An 18037-nucleotide genomic window follows, 5' to 3' on the forward strand; every position below is an offset into this window, starting at 1 on the left:
CACTATGTGCAAAATGTTATGCAAGAGAGAAAATCTGAAACATAGTTCCATAAATAGCTTGACATCAAATAAAGGAGATATTACAAACATGGTCACATTAAATGTTACAAGTGGGCGAAGAATGGAGCCCTTATTTCTGTCCCATCTGAAACCAGCATACATACCAGGAGAGATAAAACCTACACCAGGTCTCAAAGCACTGGAAGATTACTTTTTTCTTTTTTTTTTTAAGATTTCAATCAGAGAAAGACATGTATCATATGACCTCAGTGATATGAGGAATTCTTAATCTCAGGAAACAAACTGAGGGTTGCTGGAGTGGTGGGGGGTGGGAGGGATGGGGTGGCTGGGTGATAGACATTGGGGAGGGTATGTGCTATGGTGAGCACTGTGAATTGTGTAAGACTGATAAATCACAGACCTGTACCTCTGAAACAAATAATACATTATATGTTAAAAAAAAAAAAAAAAGAAGAAGATAGTAGGAAGGGAAATATGAAGAGGGGGAAATCGGAGGGGGAGACGAACCATGAGAGACAATGGACTCTGAGAAACAAACTGAGGGTTCTGGAGGGGAGGGGGGTGGGGGATGGGTTAACCTGGTGATGGGTATTAAAGAGGGCACGTACTCCATGTAGCACTGGGTGTTATACGCAAACAATGAATCATGGAACACTACATCAAACACTAATGATGTAATATATGGCGATTAACATAACATAATAATTTTTTAAAAGACTTATTTATTTATTTTAGAGAGAAAGAGAACAAGTGCGGGCAAGGGGAGAGACAGAGAGAGAGAGAGGCAGACTTCCCACTGAGTGTGGTGCGGAGCCCAATGCAGTGCCCGATTACATGACCCTGAGGAGCATGACCTGAGCTGAAATCAAGACCAACTGAGCCACTCAAGCGCCCCTGGAAAATTCTTAATAGATGAAAATGAGAAGAGAGAAGAAATCACATAAGTCAGGAAACTAGAATGGATATTCAAGATATATAAACAAGTCCAGATAAAGTTTAGGGTTCACACTAGGAAGCAAGAGACAATAAGAATAAGATAATAAGAACAATATAATCCTACAGATTGGGTGTGCGTGTAGAGAGAACACACATGTTCTCTTACATAAAGACAAATGAACAAACCTATCATCCATGGGGAATATGCTCAAATTTATTTCTTAGAATAATGATGGGCAAATTCTTTCACATGCTTTCAAGGTAGCTTCTAAGTACCAGTGACTGGTCTGAGTCAGTGGTAAAGTCCATGCATTCAGACTTGTTTCTGTTCCCAACCCCACTGCTGAAATGCACTAACAAATTAAGTTTTGATAACATTTTAATGTACTAAAAGTAATTCAATACAATTCATTTTTGGCCTACTACTTTAATAACCACTATTCTAAAATTGTTTGGTAATCAATAGTGCTAATGAAATAGTTCAGAGGAAGAATCAACTGGTTCAAGTGATGAACAAAGGAGGCGAAATTTAGAGACAGGATAGTGGTGCTACTAAAGGAAATAGAGAATACCTTCAGGAGCAAAGAAAGGGAAAAGAAGATATTATTCCCAACACAGGGAGTTTTAAATGATCACAGGACTAGCACAGAGACATAGAGCCACCTGGCAAGAGGCTGGAATGCATCTGCTTGGCGAAGAGGTCATTGGAGAAGAAATGATCCAAGACACCAACCTTTAAGATGCCCGAGTTGTGGACACATGTGAGAACAAACCAGCCACAGCATTCTACCTCCTGAGCTCCCTGAACATTAAGGAGTATTTATGTGACTGTAGCCTCATCATAGACAACCTCCTTCAGGTTGCAGGATAGGGATCACAAAGACTCCATGATTTCCATTACTTTCAGGGATTCTTTATTTTGATATTCTATAATACTATACAGCCAAAATGGTAAGAAAAAAGACCCCATTTCTCTCCTTTAAAATCTGCCAGTTATTTGGTAATGCACACAACATCTGGGCAACATGAAGAGCTGGGATAAAATAAGAAGCACATACATATACTTACATGAGCTGATTAAAAAGAAAAATAAAAAAAATAGATAATTTTCTAAATAGGTGTTTATTCAATAAGCACTGTTTTTCCTTTAAAAAATAAATGTTAAATAACTATCACAAATTTTAAATTTAAAAATTAATTAGCATAATGCTTTATGCAAATCATCTGATACCTTTGAAGCTAATGTAACCCTATCTACAAATTTCTTCATGGAATGTTTAGGAAAGATTCCTGTTAGTGATCTCCCTGAATAAAGAGCTACTCCTGAACTGAAGTGTCCCAATTCCTGTGTATCAAATCTAAATCTAAATCCATGTATGAAAGTCTACATGAGTCGGGTCCTCTTAGATAAAAACTGTGTCTACTACTAACAAAGTCAAAAAATAGAGTCTAATTACAAGAATAAGTAGTACCTCCATGGTAAAGTTACCTCTATGACAAATGAAACAAATTAGCCAGATCAAACACTGCTCTCTAACATTTAGAAATTTAAAGGTTTTAACTCTGAAATGTATTGAAAGGTCACACTAAGAGCAATAGTAGAATACTAGTAATAAATCACCACTTCTTAGTTTTAAATAACACCTTTGTAGCTACTAACTCAGCTGGTAAAACAAAGAAAAGGGAAATAGTAACTAAACTAAACCATTCTTTTAGATAACCAATTATAAGACAGAAAACAGCTCACTTGACTCATATTTCATGCAAAACAAAAGTCTCAAGCCTTTGTTTTCAGCCCAGGTGAGAAGGTGTCCATGAGGGGAGGGGAGGCAGGTTGGGGGTGGGGGTCAGTGAAGACACCTTGTATGCCTGGTGGTAAGGGGGCAGGTGCTGGCTGCACCCTGACTTGCAGGGCCAGGCATGTTCCCCATGCCACATCCTGCAGTACACTGGTTTCTGCTCTCTGAGACGTCCCACTCAATTACTGACCAGGCCCAGACCTGCCCTTGTAAGATCTTATAAGATCACCAAGAATCAGGCTATGCTAAGTTCACCATGTTTATTTTAGGTTCAGCCTCCCTTTCTTAAAGTCACACTACAAATAAGAACAGTAGTGGCATTTTAAGGAAAGAACAAAAGGATTTTAAGGCTCTGCCTGCTCAGAAGCTTTTAAATCTAATAACCACTAAATGTTTTTAGGGAAGGCAGAAGGTAAGGGCAACAGCAAAAATGCCGTAGGAGATAAGCCACGGCAACTGTGGCAAACAAAATGACCAAAACCAAGACAGCTCCTACAAATTAAAGGGAATGAAAGAGTACTGGTGACTGATAAACCAACAAATTTACTTAGCAAATGCCTTTATTTCCACTTCCAAAATTAAAATGGAATTTATTCAAATTAATTGCGTGCCTATTATGTATCAGGAATCATTCTGGGTACAATGATTATAGTGGGGGAGGCACCAAAATTCATATCCCAGTGGTCTTTAAATTCCAATGGAATCACATACACACCCCTTAATTAACATGGTCTGTTTTCTGGCTAGTTATCAAGAACTGCACAGTTGTGTGGAATAGCAAAAACACCAAAAATGGAAAGATTATATATATCAGACTTCCAGCTGCTCACAGAATTTTATTTTCTATTGGGATTAAAAATCAATAAACACAACACAATTCTAGACAATAGAGACTTAAACTATTGATAGGCGATATACTTTCACTATTTACTTGATATGTTTGTGACTGAAACTTTATCCGTGAAAATTGGGAGCCAGCTAGTGAGGAAAAACAAAAGCAATAGATTTTCTCACACGCTGAAGAAAAAAAAAATCTTTTCTGAGGTAAACAGGTTTAACAAGCTACTACCATGGTCACACCTTTGTAAACCACTTGGCTTGCCCTCCTCAAATATGTTTCCAACCTCAAATTCCAGCCTGATGAGAATGACGGAACTCAAGTCCTATCAACCTGATCTTAAGTTCCAAAGAGCCTGCTCTGAGGAACCCAAAGAGAAAATGAGAAACAGCAGGACAAGGCGCATCTTAAGAGAAAGGGAGAGAGAGAGAAATTACTATGCTCTAGAAGGAACCTACCGGGTCAGTCATAGTTCACCAAGCACAGCTGAGTATGGAGAAGGTCAGGGCATATGCCCAAGGACAAAAATCCACAGCAAACAAGTGGTGATCTGCCCAGAACCAGGTCCACATAGCCTGGCTACAGTGACTGTAGAGGACAAGAAAGAAAAGCACCCCCTTGTCCAAGGAAGACACTATATAATTGTAGAATATGGATACAGTCTGTGATACAACCTATCCAGCCATTTTCTCTGTTTCAAAATATGTTCAGAGAAAGACACAGCCCTGCACACTCAGGTAGGGGCAGCACACCTTGTCCCCGGTCTGCTGAAGGGTCCTCCAACTCAAACCTACACTCAAAACTGGGGCCTCAAAACTAATAGAGAAGCCAAATGAGAGTGTATTCTAAAAATTAATCTGTTCACTTATGCAAATGGAACAAGAGGCAGGACACAGTCTGTTTCTGGTTATGAGCTAGGCTTTTTTTTCCCCCCAAAACAAAGAACTGAAATCTTACACAATGGTGGACTGGGGAGGGAAGAAAATGAAAGAAAATCAGAGAAGCCTAGAGAAGGTAGAAAGAGCTTCCACAGAAATATGCCAGGTAAATGCCCTAAGAAAACAAAGGCAATAAAGAAAAGCAAAAACAGTACAAAACAAGTATACAGCCCTCTAGACCTGGGATTTGCCTCTCCAAACACAAGATCCATGTTAATAAGTATTAAGAGAAAATGATCTCTACAATCAAATCAGTCTGTATAAAGTAGGTTGAATAAAATTAAATTGTAAGATTTCTCAGGAGCTTTTATTTTTTAATTTAAATTCAAATAGTCAACCTATAATACATCATTAGTTTCAGGTGTAGAGTTCAATAATTCATCAGTTGTGTATATCACCCAGTTCTCATCACTCAGGAGCTTTTAATATGCCCATGTGCATTGTGACCTCTAAGAGGCGGCTGTAATATGTAGTGTTTCCTAAACATATTTGACTACAATTTGCCCAGTTTTTCACCGAGCATCTCATGGAACTGAAAATTATAAAAACTTTTTATACTTTAATCATTTTAATGGAAATCCCTCAGAAGTGAAGTTTTCCATAACTTATGCTACTTCTATCTTCTTAAATATCACATGCTCAATAGTTTAATATTTTCTCCACAACTCACAATTATTATTGTGGATAACCATTATTTTGGACTGTGAGGTAATGCACTTCTGCATATGCCAGATGGGTTTCCTTCCCTCCATCTACAGACTGTTGGCTGGCCTCAATTCCTATCCAGGCCCAAGTCTACACAGACCACTTGTTCGCCTAGGGTTTAGACACCAGGAAAGAGCAAAGCTCCATGTTGGACATCTGGACTACAATGATTAATAAAATACAGATTCCGCTCTTTAGAGGTTTATATCTGGCTACTTTTTCAAATCTGAGTTGAGCCACTAACAGCCCAAAACACTTACTGCAGGAGTACCTAGGTAGCTCAGTTGGTTAAGCATCCAACTCTTGATTTTGGCTCAGGTCATGATCTCAGGGTTGTGCGATCCAGCCCTCTATTGGGCTCTGTTCAGTAGGGAGTCTGCTTGAAATTCTCTCTCCCTCCCCATGGGTCCCTCCCCCCACTTGTGCAAACACATGCGCACTCTCCCTCTCTCAAACAAATAAATAAATCTTAAAAAAAAAAAAAAAAAAAACCTCACTGCAAAGCAAATCTACTATCCGTTACTTCTGAGGCCCAGGGCCTCCTTCTACATCCATGGTTAGGTGAAAACGCCCTAATCAGATTTCAGGTAGAGGGCTCTAACCACATCTTAGACATACAGGAAGATACTTCCTCAAAATAGCCAAACCTGATCAAATAATCCTCACAAGATTCCTTTGAGGTGAAAGGAGGCAAACTAGGTAAACTGAAAGAGGAAGATTAAATGATTTATATGCAGTTGTCCAGAGTCACACAAGTTAAGGCAATAATCTCAGGAATCCCCACTATCCACACAGTATCCAATACACACTATACCAGGTTCTGTCTAGAAAATGCCAGCCAAAATAGGGGAAATATTTTATAGATACACACACACACACACACACACACACACACGTATATATATTTAACTTCAGCAGCTACAAATATGCAGAGAGGCATAATGAATTATCTCTAAAGAAGAAATTTGTTGATTATTTTTCCATAACTATGAGGTTCAATAAAGGTGATACATCAAGTACTTTAATATTAAGTAATTTAAAAAGGTATAATGTTTCATAATGCTTATTTCATCATTATTTCAAAAACTAAGAGGTAATATTTAATACACTGTTGGGAATGTTACGGGCCACAACGAGCTAAAACGATATTATGGAGATAAGTCATCTCTGCAAATGATTACTCTTTGACATTCATGCAAGAACATGAACTATGAAAAAAGTGCCAGACTGTTTCAGTCTCTATAAAAACTAGAAAGAGCAAAGGTAGTCCTGGAAACCTCACTCCTGAGAACATATTTTGTTTAAACTGTGAATCCAAACAAAACAATGTTTACTTTGGTGAGATTTTAAAGACTCATGATACTATAAGGTTACTCTGGGCTTGATTTATGAAGTCACGTAGGTAATTTCTTACTTGAAAATAAGATAATGCTGACTAAAATAAGTTACTAAAAGAACCTATTTGAAATATAATTATAACTAGCATTATATCATATATATAAAACTATATATATATAACTAGCAGAACATTTACAGCTAGCAAACATTTTGTGTTTGTTTCTGAACATAAATCTTGTGTTTCTGACCACTTATTATGGGACATGCATGAAAATGTTAACTCAGGTTGAGTTGGTACAATCATGTGTATTCTCAGAAGGGCCTGTTTTCCTGACTGGCCACTGACTGGCACTTGGGAATTGATCTCCTGGAGTATTGTGACAGAAATGTTTTGCACACTCAGTACCTGGGCCACACTGTACTATTTTGTCTTAGTCTGTGCAAACAATGTAATTTGTGGTGAACATCTGCTTTCTTTCTGAGAGACTGAAGTTCCACTGCAGTCATGCAAGCACAGTTATCTACATGATGGAACCCCAATAAAAACTAAGTGAGCTTTCCTGGTAGACAACACTTAGCACATGTTGCTGCAATTCATTGCCAGAGGAATCAAGTGTATACTGTGCAACTACCCTGGAAGAGGACTCTTAGAAACTCATGCCTGGTTTCATCTTTGTTACTTCTGGTGTACCTTTTCCCTTTGTTGACTTGACGTTGTGTCCGTTGCTGTAATAAATCATAGCTTAAGTATAATGACTTCAAGTCCTATGATTCCTTCCAGTAAACCACTAACCCTGAGGATTGTCTGAGGGATCCCAGACACATAGTTTATAAGATTTTATTATTTTTAACACATTTTCCATCATTTGAGTAGAATCAGAGGTACAAGCTAATCTAATCCTGGTAATCAGGGATGGCTGGATATATTTCTTTTAATAATGTATATTCAAGACACAAAAATATCATTCCCCATCCATGGAAGCCATTTAAGGTTAGATGAATATTGTTTTAAAGCAAATCACCATCTACACAGAGGTTGGCAAAATTTTCTGTAAAGGACCATATGGTAATTATTTTAGGCTTTTGAGTCTTTTACAAATACTCAACTCTGAAATTGTAGTATGAGAGCAACCACAGATAACACATAAATGAGTGAGGGTGGCTAAATTCCAATAAACATTTGCAAAGACAGGTAAGGGGCCTGATTTGGCCTGCAAGCTATAGTTTGCCAACCCCACTGGAGAATAAGTGAGTTTCAATAAAAATGACTTTTCTCAGTTTCTCTTCTAGGTAAGGAAAACTACAGATTAAAAAAATAATAAAACAAATGAAACTAAGGAAAATACCAAGATTTCTTCTCTCATCACTCAATGAATAAACATAAATTGTCTAAATTAAAAGTATAAATTAATTTTAAATTTTAAAGTTCAACTTAGCATTTACTGATACCCACTGTGACCTCAGTACATTAGTTATGAAGAGAAAACCCACATATAAGATTCTGCTCAGGAGTCCCATTCAGTTGAGTGACCAACTCTTGATTTCAGCTCAGGTCATGATCTCAGGGTCATGGGATCAAGCCCTGTGTGTTGGGCTCCACGCTCATCAGGGAGTCTGCTTGGGATTCTCTTCTCCCTCTCCCTGCAGCCCTCTCCCTGCTTGTGTGCACCACTCTCTTTCTCTAAAATAAATAAAGAAATCTTAAAGAAAAAAAAAAAAGACTGCTCACTGGCACTGGGATATCCCTAGGCTGGTTGACATTCCGCTACACTGGTTTTCTATTACTTCATAACAAATTACTACAAACTGAGTGGCTTAAAACAACACCCATTTATTAGCTCTGTCAAACAAAAGTGCAGGCATGGCATGCTGGGTTCTCTATTCAGGGTCTCCCAAGGCTAAAATCAAGGTACTGGGTGGCCGCCTTCTCATCTGGAGCTCAGGATCCTCTTCCAAGCTCACGTGATTGTGGCAGGACTCAGTTCCTTGCAGTTGTCAGAATGAGGTCCCTGTTTTCTTACGGGCAATCAGCTGGGGGCTACTCTCAGCCCAGATTACTTTCCATATGCTCCTTTTTGACTGACTTTCTCCACATCTGTCCCTAATCCTATTTTTGAAATTTCCCAGAGGGACAAGAAGAAAAAGATGGCTCAGTAGAAACCACCACAACACCTAGAATGAGCAAAACAAATTAACCTAAAAGAGCACATGACAAGTCAAGGACAACTCAACTTTTATTAAAAGAAAAAAAAATAACGTGATTATCATGGTTGACAACAGCACTTCAAAAGTAAGCCTCAGGGGTAAGCACTTTCCACAACTTATTTCTCCTAGGCCTGTGCCCCTGGACATTTATTAATATCTGAAAGTCATTATCTTTCAAACTTTCTCTTAATTTGGAATTTCAAAAAATGGAACTTATGCCAGAAAACATTTCTACATAATCAAATATTAATGTAGGTTTTGTAGAAATTTTAAACAATGGTAACTTGGGCCTACTACTAAAATCCTCCTTGATTTGCAAATTCTATAAAATGACTGACTGATTTTGAATCTAATGAAAACCAATGAACTGATGTGTCTAGCACAAATACCTGAAAAGCCTACATAATGAAAAGCATCAACTTTTTTCTAAACAAACAACCATACAACTAGACTACTGCCAAATTTTAAACCTGAAAATCTCAAATGCTTTGAATGCATTTCTCCTTCAAACTGCCAAAATCGGACTAAATACTAAAGTATACCAACTCATATATCTACTTTTCTCTGCACTATAGTATGAAACTTGTATTGGATTAGAAATGTGTAAATAAGTGTTACCATGTCTTTTGAAATGAAAACTGTCTCAATTTAAGGGATTTGCCTATGGAATTTTTTTACAAACTTTTTTTTTAATTAAGATTTTCAATTAAGAGAAGGTTGTAATCCCTATCATTTATCTTTAATTAAAACTAGCAGCACTATTTGAAATACTACTTTTCTGATGACTGGAGATTTTCAATCAAGTTTTTAATATCATTTCAGGAATATGTTCCACAGCAGTGACCTAAATAGTTTACTGTTTACTCCCATTTTCTACAATTACATCACTAGCTTAATAATTAAGGAATACATTCTTTTTTTTCTTTTTAAATTTTTTTATTTTTATGTTAATCACCATGTATTACATCATTAGTTTTTGATGTACTGTTCCATGATTCATTGTTTGTTCATAACACCCAGTGCTCCATGCAGAATGTGCCCTCTTTAATACCCATCACCAGGCTAACCCATCCGCCTACCCTCCTCCCCTCTAGAACCCTCAGTTTCTTTTTCAGAGTCCATTCTCTCTCATGCTTCGTCTCCCCCTCTGACTTACTCCCCTTCATTCTTCCTCTCCTGTTATTTTCTTCTTTTTCTTTTTTCTTAAAATATGTTGCGTTATTTGTTTCAGAAGCACAGATCTGTGATTCAACAGTCTTGCACAATTCACAGCGCTCACCGTAGCACATACCCTCCCCAATGTCTATCACCCACCCACCCCATCCCTCCCACCCTCAACCACTCCAGTAACACTCAGTTTGTTTCCTGAGATTAAGAATTCCTCATATCAGTGAGGTCATATGATACATGTCTTTCTCTGATTGACTTATTTCACTAAGCATAACACCCTCCAGTGGCAACCACGTCGTTGCAAATGGCAAGATCTCCTTCCTTTTGATGGCTGCATAATATTCCATTGTGTATATATATCATTTCTTCTTTATCCATTCATCTGCTGAGGGACATCTTGGCTCTTTCCACAGTTTGGCTATAGTGGACATTGCTGCTATAAACATTGGGGTGCACGTACCCCTTCGGGTCCCTACATTTGTATCTTTGTGGTAAATACCCAGTGGTGCAATTGCTGGATCGAATGGCAGCTCTAATTTCAACTGTTTGAGGAACCTCCATACTGTTTTCCAGAGTGGTTGCACCAGATTGCATTCCCACCAACAGTGTAGGAGGGTTCCCCTTTCTCCACATCCCCGCCAACATCTGTCATTCCCTGACTTCTTAATTTTAGCCATTCTGACGGGTATGAGGTGGTATCTCATTGAGGTTTTGATTTGGATTTCCCTGTTGCCGAGCGATGTTGAGCACTTTTTCATGTGCCTGTTGGCCATTTGGATGTCTTCTTTGGAAAAAAGTCTGTTCATGTCTTCTGCCCATTTCGTGATTGGATTATTTGTTCTTTGGGTGTTGAGTTTGATAATTTCTTTATAGATTTTGGATACTACCCCTTTATCTGATATGTCATTTGCAAATATTTTCTCCCATTCTGTCGGTTGTCTTTTGGTTTTGTGGACTGTTTCTTTTGCTGTGCAAAAGCTTTTTACCTTGATGAAATCCCAATAGTTCATTTTTGCCCTAACTTCCCATGCCTTTGGCGATGTTTCTAGGAAGAAGTTGCGGCGGCTGAGGTCAAAGAGGTTGCTACCTGTGTTCTCCTTTAGGATTTGGATGGACTCCTGTCTCACGTTTAGGTCTTTCAACCATTTGGAGTCTATTTTTGTGTGTGGTGTAAGGAAATGGTCCAGTTTCATTCTTCTGCATGTGGCTGTCCAATTTTCCCAACACCATCTGTTGAAGACTGTCTTTTTTCCATTGGACGTTCTTTCCTGCTTTGTCAAAGATTAGTTGACCATAGAGTTGAGGGTCCATTTCTGGGCTCTCGATTCTGTTCCATTGATCCATGTGTCTGTTTTTGTGCCAGTACCATACTGTCTTGATGACAGCTTTGTAATAGAGCTGGAAGTCCGGAATTGTGATGCCGCCAGCTTTGCTTTTCTTTTTCAACATTCCTCTGGCTATTCGGGGTCTCTTCTGGTTCCATACAAATTTTAGGATTATTTGTTCCATTTCTTTGAAAAAAGTGGATGGTATTTTGATGGGGATTGCATTGAATGTGTAGATTGCTCTAGGTAGCATTGACATCTTCACAATGTTGGTTCTCCCAATCCATGAGCATGGAACGTTTTTCCATTTCTTTGTGTCTTCTTCAATTTCTTTCATGAGTATTTTATAGTTTTCTGAGTACAGATACTTTGCCTCTTTGGTTAAATTTATTCCTAGGTATCTAATGGTTTTGGGTGCAATTGTAAATGGGATCGACTCCTTGATTTGTCTCTCTTCTGTCTTGTTGTTGGTGTATAGGAATGCCACTGATTTCTGTGCATTGATTTTATATCCTGCTACTTTACTGAATTCCTGTATGAATTCTAGCAGTTTTGGGGTGGAGTCTTTTGGGTTTTCCACATACAGTACCATATCATCTGCAAAGAGTGAGAGTTTGACTTCCTCTTTGCCGATTTGGATGCCTTTGATTTCTTTTTGTTGTCTGATTGCTGTGGCTAGGACTTCTAATACTATGTTGAATAGCAGTGGTGAGAGTGGACATCCCTGCTGCTTTCCTGACCTTAGGGGAAAAGCTCTCAGCCTTTCCCCATTGAGAATGATATTCGCTGTAGGTTTTTCATACATGGCTTTTATGATATTGAGGTATGTACCCTCTAACCCTATACTCTGAAGAGTGTTGATCAAGAAAGGATGCTGTACTTTGTCAAATGCTTTTTCTGCATCTATTAAGAGGATCATAGGATTCTTGTTCTTTCTTTTGTTAATGTATTGTATCACGTTGATTGATTTGCAGATGTTGAACCAGCCTTGCAGCCCAGGGATAAATCCCACTTGGTCGTGGTGAATAATCCTTTTAATGTACTGTTGGATCCTATTGGCTAGTATTTTGGTGAGAATTTTTGCATCCATGTTCATCAAGGATATTGGTCTGTAATTCTCCTTTTTGATGGGGTCCTTGTCTGGTTTTGGGATCAAGGTAATGGTGGCCTCATAAAATGAGTTCGGAAGTTTTCCTTCCATTTCTATTTTTTGGAACAGTTTCAGGAGAATAGGTATTAATTCTTCTTTAAATGTCTGATAGAATTCCCCTGGGAAGCCATCTGGCCCTGGGCTTTTGTTTCTTGGGAGATTTTTGATGACTGCTTCAATTTCCTTAGTGGTTATAGGTCTGTTCAGGTTTTCTATTTCTTCCTGGTTCAGTTTTGGTAGTTGATACATCTCTAGGAATGCACCCATTTCTTCCAGGTTATCTAATTTGCTGGCATAGAGTTGCTCATAATATGTTCTTATAATTGTTTGTATTTCATTGGTGTGGGTTGTGATCTCTCCTCTTTCATTCATGATTTTGTTGATTTGGGTCATTTCTCTTTTCTTTTTGATCAGTCTGGCCAGGGGTTTATCAATCTTGTTGATTCTTTCAAAGAACCAGGTGCTAGTTTCGTTGATCTGTTCTACTGTTCTTTTTCTTTCTAGTTCATTGATTTCTGCTCTGATCTTTATTATTTTTCTTCTCCTGCTGGGTTTAGGCTTTATTTGCTGTTTTTTCTGTAGCTCCTTTAGGTGTAGGGTTAGGTTGTGTATTTGAGACCTTTCTTGTTTCTTGAGAAAGGCTTGTATTGCTATATACTTTCCTCTCAGGACTGCCTTTGCTGTATCCCAAAGATTTTGAACAGTTGTGTTTTCATTTTCATTGGTTTCCATGAATTTTTAAATTCTTCTTTAATTTCCTGGTTGACCCATTCATTCTTTAGTAGGATGCTCTTTAGCCTCCATGGATTTGAGTTCTTTCCGACTTTCCTCTTGTGATTGAGTTCTAGTTTCAAAGCACTGTGGTCTGAAAATATGCAGCGAATGATCCCAATCTTTCGGTACCGGTTGAGACCTGATTTGTGACCTAGGATGTGATCAATTCTGGAGAATGATCCATGGGCACTAGAGAAGAATGTGTATTCCGTTGCTTTGGGATGGAATGTTCTGAATATGACTGTGAAGTCCATTTGGTCGAGTGTGTCATTTAAAGTCTTTATTTCCTTGTTGATCTTTTGCTTAGAGGATCTGTCCATTTCAGTCGGGGGGGGGGGTTAGAGTCCCCCACTATTATTGTATTGTTGTCAATGTGTTTCTTTGCTTTTGTTATTAATTGCCTTATATAATTGGCTGCTCCCATGTTGGGGGCATAGATATTTACAATTGTTAGACCTTCTTGTTGGATAGACCCTTTAAGTAGGCTATAGTGTCCTTCCTCATCTCTTATTACAGTCTTTGTTTTAAAATCTAGTTTGTCTGATATAAGGATTGCCACCCCAGCTTTCTTTTGGTGTCCATTAGCATGGTAAATGGCTTTCTACCCCCTCACTTTCAATCTGGGGGTGTCTTTGGGTCTAAAATGAGTCTCTTGCAGACAGCATATTGATGGGGTCTTGTTTTTTAATCCAATCTGACAGCCTGTGTCTTTTGATTGGGTCATTTAGCCCATTTACATTCAGGGTAACTATTGAAAGGTATGAATTTAGTGCCATTGTATTGCCTGTAAGGTGACTGTTAACTGTATATTGTCTGTGTTCCTTTCTGATCTTTGCTGCTTTTAGGCTCTCTCTTTGCTTAGAGGACCCCTTTCAATATTTCTTGGAGGGCTGGTTTCCTGTTTGCAAATTCCTTTAGTTTTTGTTTGTTCTGGAAGCTTTTTATCTCTCCTTCTATTTTCAATGACAGCCTAGCTGGATATAGTATTCTTGGCTGCATATTTTTCTCGTTTAGTGCTCTGAAGATATCTTGCCAGTCCTTTCTGGCCTGCCAGATCTCTGTGGATAGGTCTGTTGCCAATCTAATGTTTCTACCATTGTAGGTTACAGATCTCTTCTCCCGAGCTGCTTTCAGGATTTTCTCTTTGTCTGTGAGACTCGTAAGTTTTACTATTAGATGTCGGGGTGTTGACCTATTATTATTGATTTTGAGAGGGGCTCTCTGTGCCTCCTGGATTTTGATGCCTGTTTCCTCCCTCACATTAGGGAAGTTCTCTGCTATTATTTGCTCCAATATACCTTCTGCCCCTCTCTCTCTCTTCTTCTTCTTCTGGGATCCCAATTATTCTAATGTTGTTTCGTCTTATCGTATCACTTATCTCTCGAATTCTTCCCTCGTTATCCTGTAGTTGTTTCTACCTCTTTTCCTCAGCCTCTTTATTTTCCATCATTTGGTCTTCTATATCGCTGATTCTCTCTTCTGCCTCATTTATCCTAGCATTTAGTGCCCCCATTTTTGATTGCACCTCATCAATAGCCTTTTTGATTTCGACTTGGTTAGATTTTAGTTCTTTTATTTCTCCAGAAAGGGTTTCTCTAATAACGTCCATGCTTTTTTCAAGTCCAGCTAGTATCTTTAAATTCATGATTCTGAACTCTAGGTCCAACATCGTACTAATGTCCGTATTGAGTAGGTCCCTGGCTGACCGTACTACCTCTTGTTCTTTTTGCTGAGGTGATTTTTTTCGTCTTGTCATTTTGTCCAGAGGAGAATAGATGAATGAGAGAACAAATGCTAACAGGTTTACAATGTCCCCAGCAAATATACTGTATACAAATCAGAAAAGACCTGAAACCAGGGGAAAAGAAAGGGAAAGAAAGAAAAAAGAAAGAGAAAAAAAAAGAAAAGATAAAAACAGAACAGTACAAAAAAAGCAGAATATGATCAAATATGATCAGGCTAGTGCATAGATCAGTGCCACACACTAGATTTTCGGCGTATTTTGGTCTGTTAGAAAAAAGTGCCTCCTAAAATTTTAAAGGAAGAAAGACATATATGTACAAAATAAGGGTTGATATAATGAAGGGATGGAAGATGACTGTAAAGATGAAAATTATAAAAGATTTTATAAAAGGACTTGATAAGATAAGGAGTTGTTTGAAAAAAGAAAGAAGATTTAAGAGAAAAAAAAAGGAAAAAGGGAGAGAATGTGATCAGGCAGGAGACTAGAACAAAGCCATACACTAGTGATTTAGGGTATATTTTGATCTGTTAGAAGATACTGTATCTCAAAATTTTAAAGAGAGAACAACTTATATATATATATGCCAAAAATAAGGGTAACTACTATGAAGGGATAAAATATGACTCTAAAAATGAAAAATAAAAAAATTTTTTTTTTTAAAAAAGGGATTGATAAGATGTTGGTTGAAAAAGGGAAAAAGAAAAATAAAAAAAACAGTCAACAAAAATTAACTTTGATGAACTAATGAATCATGGTAAAAAAAAAGCCATGAATTCTATGTGCAATATTCCCCTAGCGCTGGAGTTCTCCCGTTCTCCTTGATCGGTAAACTTGGTCTTGGCTTGCTGGCTGTTCGTGCTGATCTTCTGGGGGAGGGGCCTGTTGCCGTGGTTCCCAAATGTCTTTGCTGGAGGGTGAATTGCCCCGCCCTTGTCGGTCGGGCTAAGGATGCTGCTCCGGTTTGCTCTCAGGAGCTTTTGTTCCCTGCAAGCTCTCGGTACAGCTTTGGAGGACCAGGGCAAAAATGGTGGCCTCCCAATCTCCACCCGGAGGAGCTGAGAACTTGGGGCCCCGCTCCTCAGTGTGCCCGGAGAAAAGCAGTCACTCCCGTCTCCCTGGTCTCCGGCCGCACTCCGTGCTCACCCGGCCTGTGACCGAGCGTTGCTATCTCTGGCACCCGACCCCGTGTGGAGTCTCCAAACCCAGCAGATCCCTGCAGTGCGTTCCCGCGCCACTCCTCCCCGGGAAGGAAGGGGAGTCTCCCCAGCTCTGCCGCTTGTTGGGCCCCTGCTGGAGGAGCAGTGGCCCGACTGGGCCGTGGATCACAGTTTATGGCAACCCCGAGCTGAGAGCCCGCGCCTCGGCTCCGTCTCTGCAGCCGGCTTCCCCGCTCCGATACCTGGGAGCTCTGGCGCACTCAGACACCCCCAGTCTTTCTGTGACCCCAAGGGTCCTGAGACCACAGTGTCCCGGGAGGATTCCACCCCCTGCTTAGACACTGCAGCGACGTCCCTCAGCCGAGCCAACTTCTAAAAGGTCCGATTTTGTGCTCCGCGGCTCTATCACTTGCCAGAAGCGGCCGGCGGAGGCCCCTCCCCCGCCGTCTATCCTCCCGAATATCACCTTGGATTCACTTCTCCACACGTCCTACCTTCCAGTAAGTGGTCGCTTCTCTGTTCAGAGAGTTGTTGCTACTCTCCTCTTCGATCTCCTGTTGAGTTCGTAGGTGTTCAGAATGGTTTGATCCCTATTCAGCTGAATTCCTGAGACCAGATGAAATCTAGGTCTCCTACTCCTCCGCCATTTTGCCGCAAACGCCAGGAATACATTCTTGAAGACCTTATTCTAATTCTAACCCTTGTACCTCTTCCTTTTCATTTCCCTTTTGCCTAGCATAGTACCTAACTCAAGCTAGGAATTTTAGACATTGTTTTAATTTTTTCAAGTTACAAAGCATTTGGAAAAGTGTTATTCCTGGCACAAAATGGCTCACTTTTTATACTAATTTAATTAAAAGAAAATTTTAATTCACTGTCATGTCTGTGAAAAGAAATGCTCTAGGCAATATGGGAAATTCAAAAATGAGTAAGACATCTTCATATTGATGCAGTAGAAAATGAACTGGCACTTGAGTCAGAGACCTGGTTGTAAATCCCAGCTTTAAGATCTACTAGTGGTATAACCTGGACAAGTTTTTAACCATTCTGAGGTTCAATGTCTCAAATTATAAAAGAGGAACAACAGTATCTACTTCACAAGGTCATTGTAAGGATTAAAAGAATATAAAAAGCACTACAAGGTATTTAAGAACAGGGATAATATCTGGTCTTACTTATCCCTAATTTCCAGCACTGGCTATGCAAATTATAAGACTTTCTATCCTTACTCACCAAGCAAACTTTAAATTACATATATACTATATACCAGACATTCTTCTAGGCTGGGGACAAAAAATAAATGAGACAGTTACCTTAACCTCAGAAACTGACAATGTTGAAGGAACAGAAAAGCAAACACGTCAGTGAAATAAAGAGTGACAGGTATTATGGTAAATGTGCGGGCATGGGAGGATTCACAGGGAGCAAGGGCTCAAGTTTATGGGCAAGAAAGGCTGATGGGAAAGTCTTCCCAGAAGAGGTGACTTGAAAATGAGTACATCTTTCACACAGGAGACAGAGGTTGGGAAGTGAGGGCACTCTACACAAAGACAACAACAAGAACAGAAATATGGAGGAATAAAGAGCCTGCCACATTTGGAGAGTTGTGATATAATTAATATGGCAGAGCCAGAGGGAAATGATTTAAGGAGTTAGAATAAAGGTGATTGCCATATCCCAGAAAGTTCCAGGCAGAGGATTTCTAACCACCTGGTAGAATTTAGCCATCTATATATGAGTGATCCCTATCCTTTTTTTTTTTTGTAAGCAACCTACTTTATTTTCATGAGCTCTTTTGATCCTTACTATAGCCCCAAGATAGGTGGTATTATACTCACTTTATAGAGAAGGCCCAAAAAGGTAAATTTGCTTCCAACGTTGTAATAACAACGTGGACTCCAACCTGGCCCGTCTGAACCCATGCTGTCCATGCTCTT

The 18037-nt window shown here is 39.2% G+C and overlaps 1 protein-coding gene across 7 annotated transcripts in view; it reads right to left on the reverse strand.

The window, feature by feature from the left end:
* SPIDR (scaffold protein involved in DNA repair) overlaps positions 1-18037 on the reverse strand; it is a 562942-nt gene that overhangs the window by 366575 nt on the left and 178330 nt on the right. The window lies entirely within an intron of this gene.

This window comes from Eumetopias jubatus, unplaced genomic scaffold, assembly GCF_037043125.1.
Source record: "Eumetopias jubatus isolate StellerSeaLion01/CBP00866 unplaced genomic scaffold, mEumJub1_p1.0 scaffold_4, whole genome shotgun sequence".
Lineage (NCBI taxonomy): Eukaryota > Metazoa > Chordata > Mammalia > Carnivora > Otariidae > Eumetopias > Eumetopias jubatus.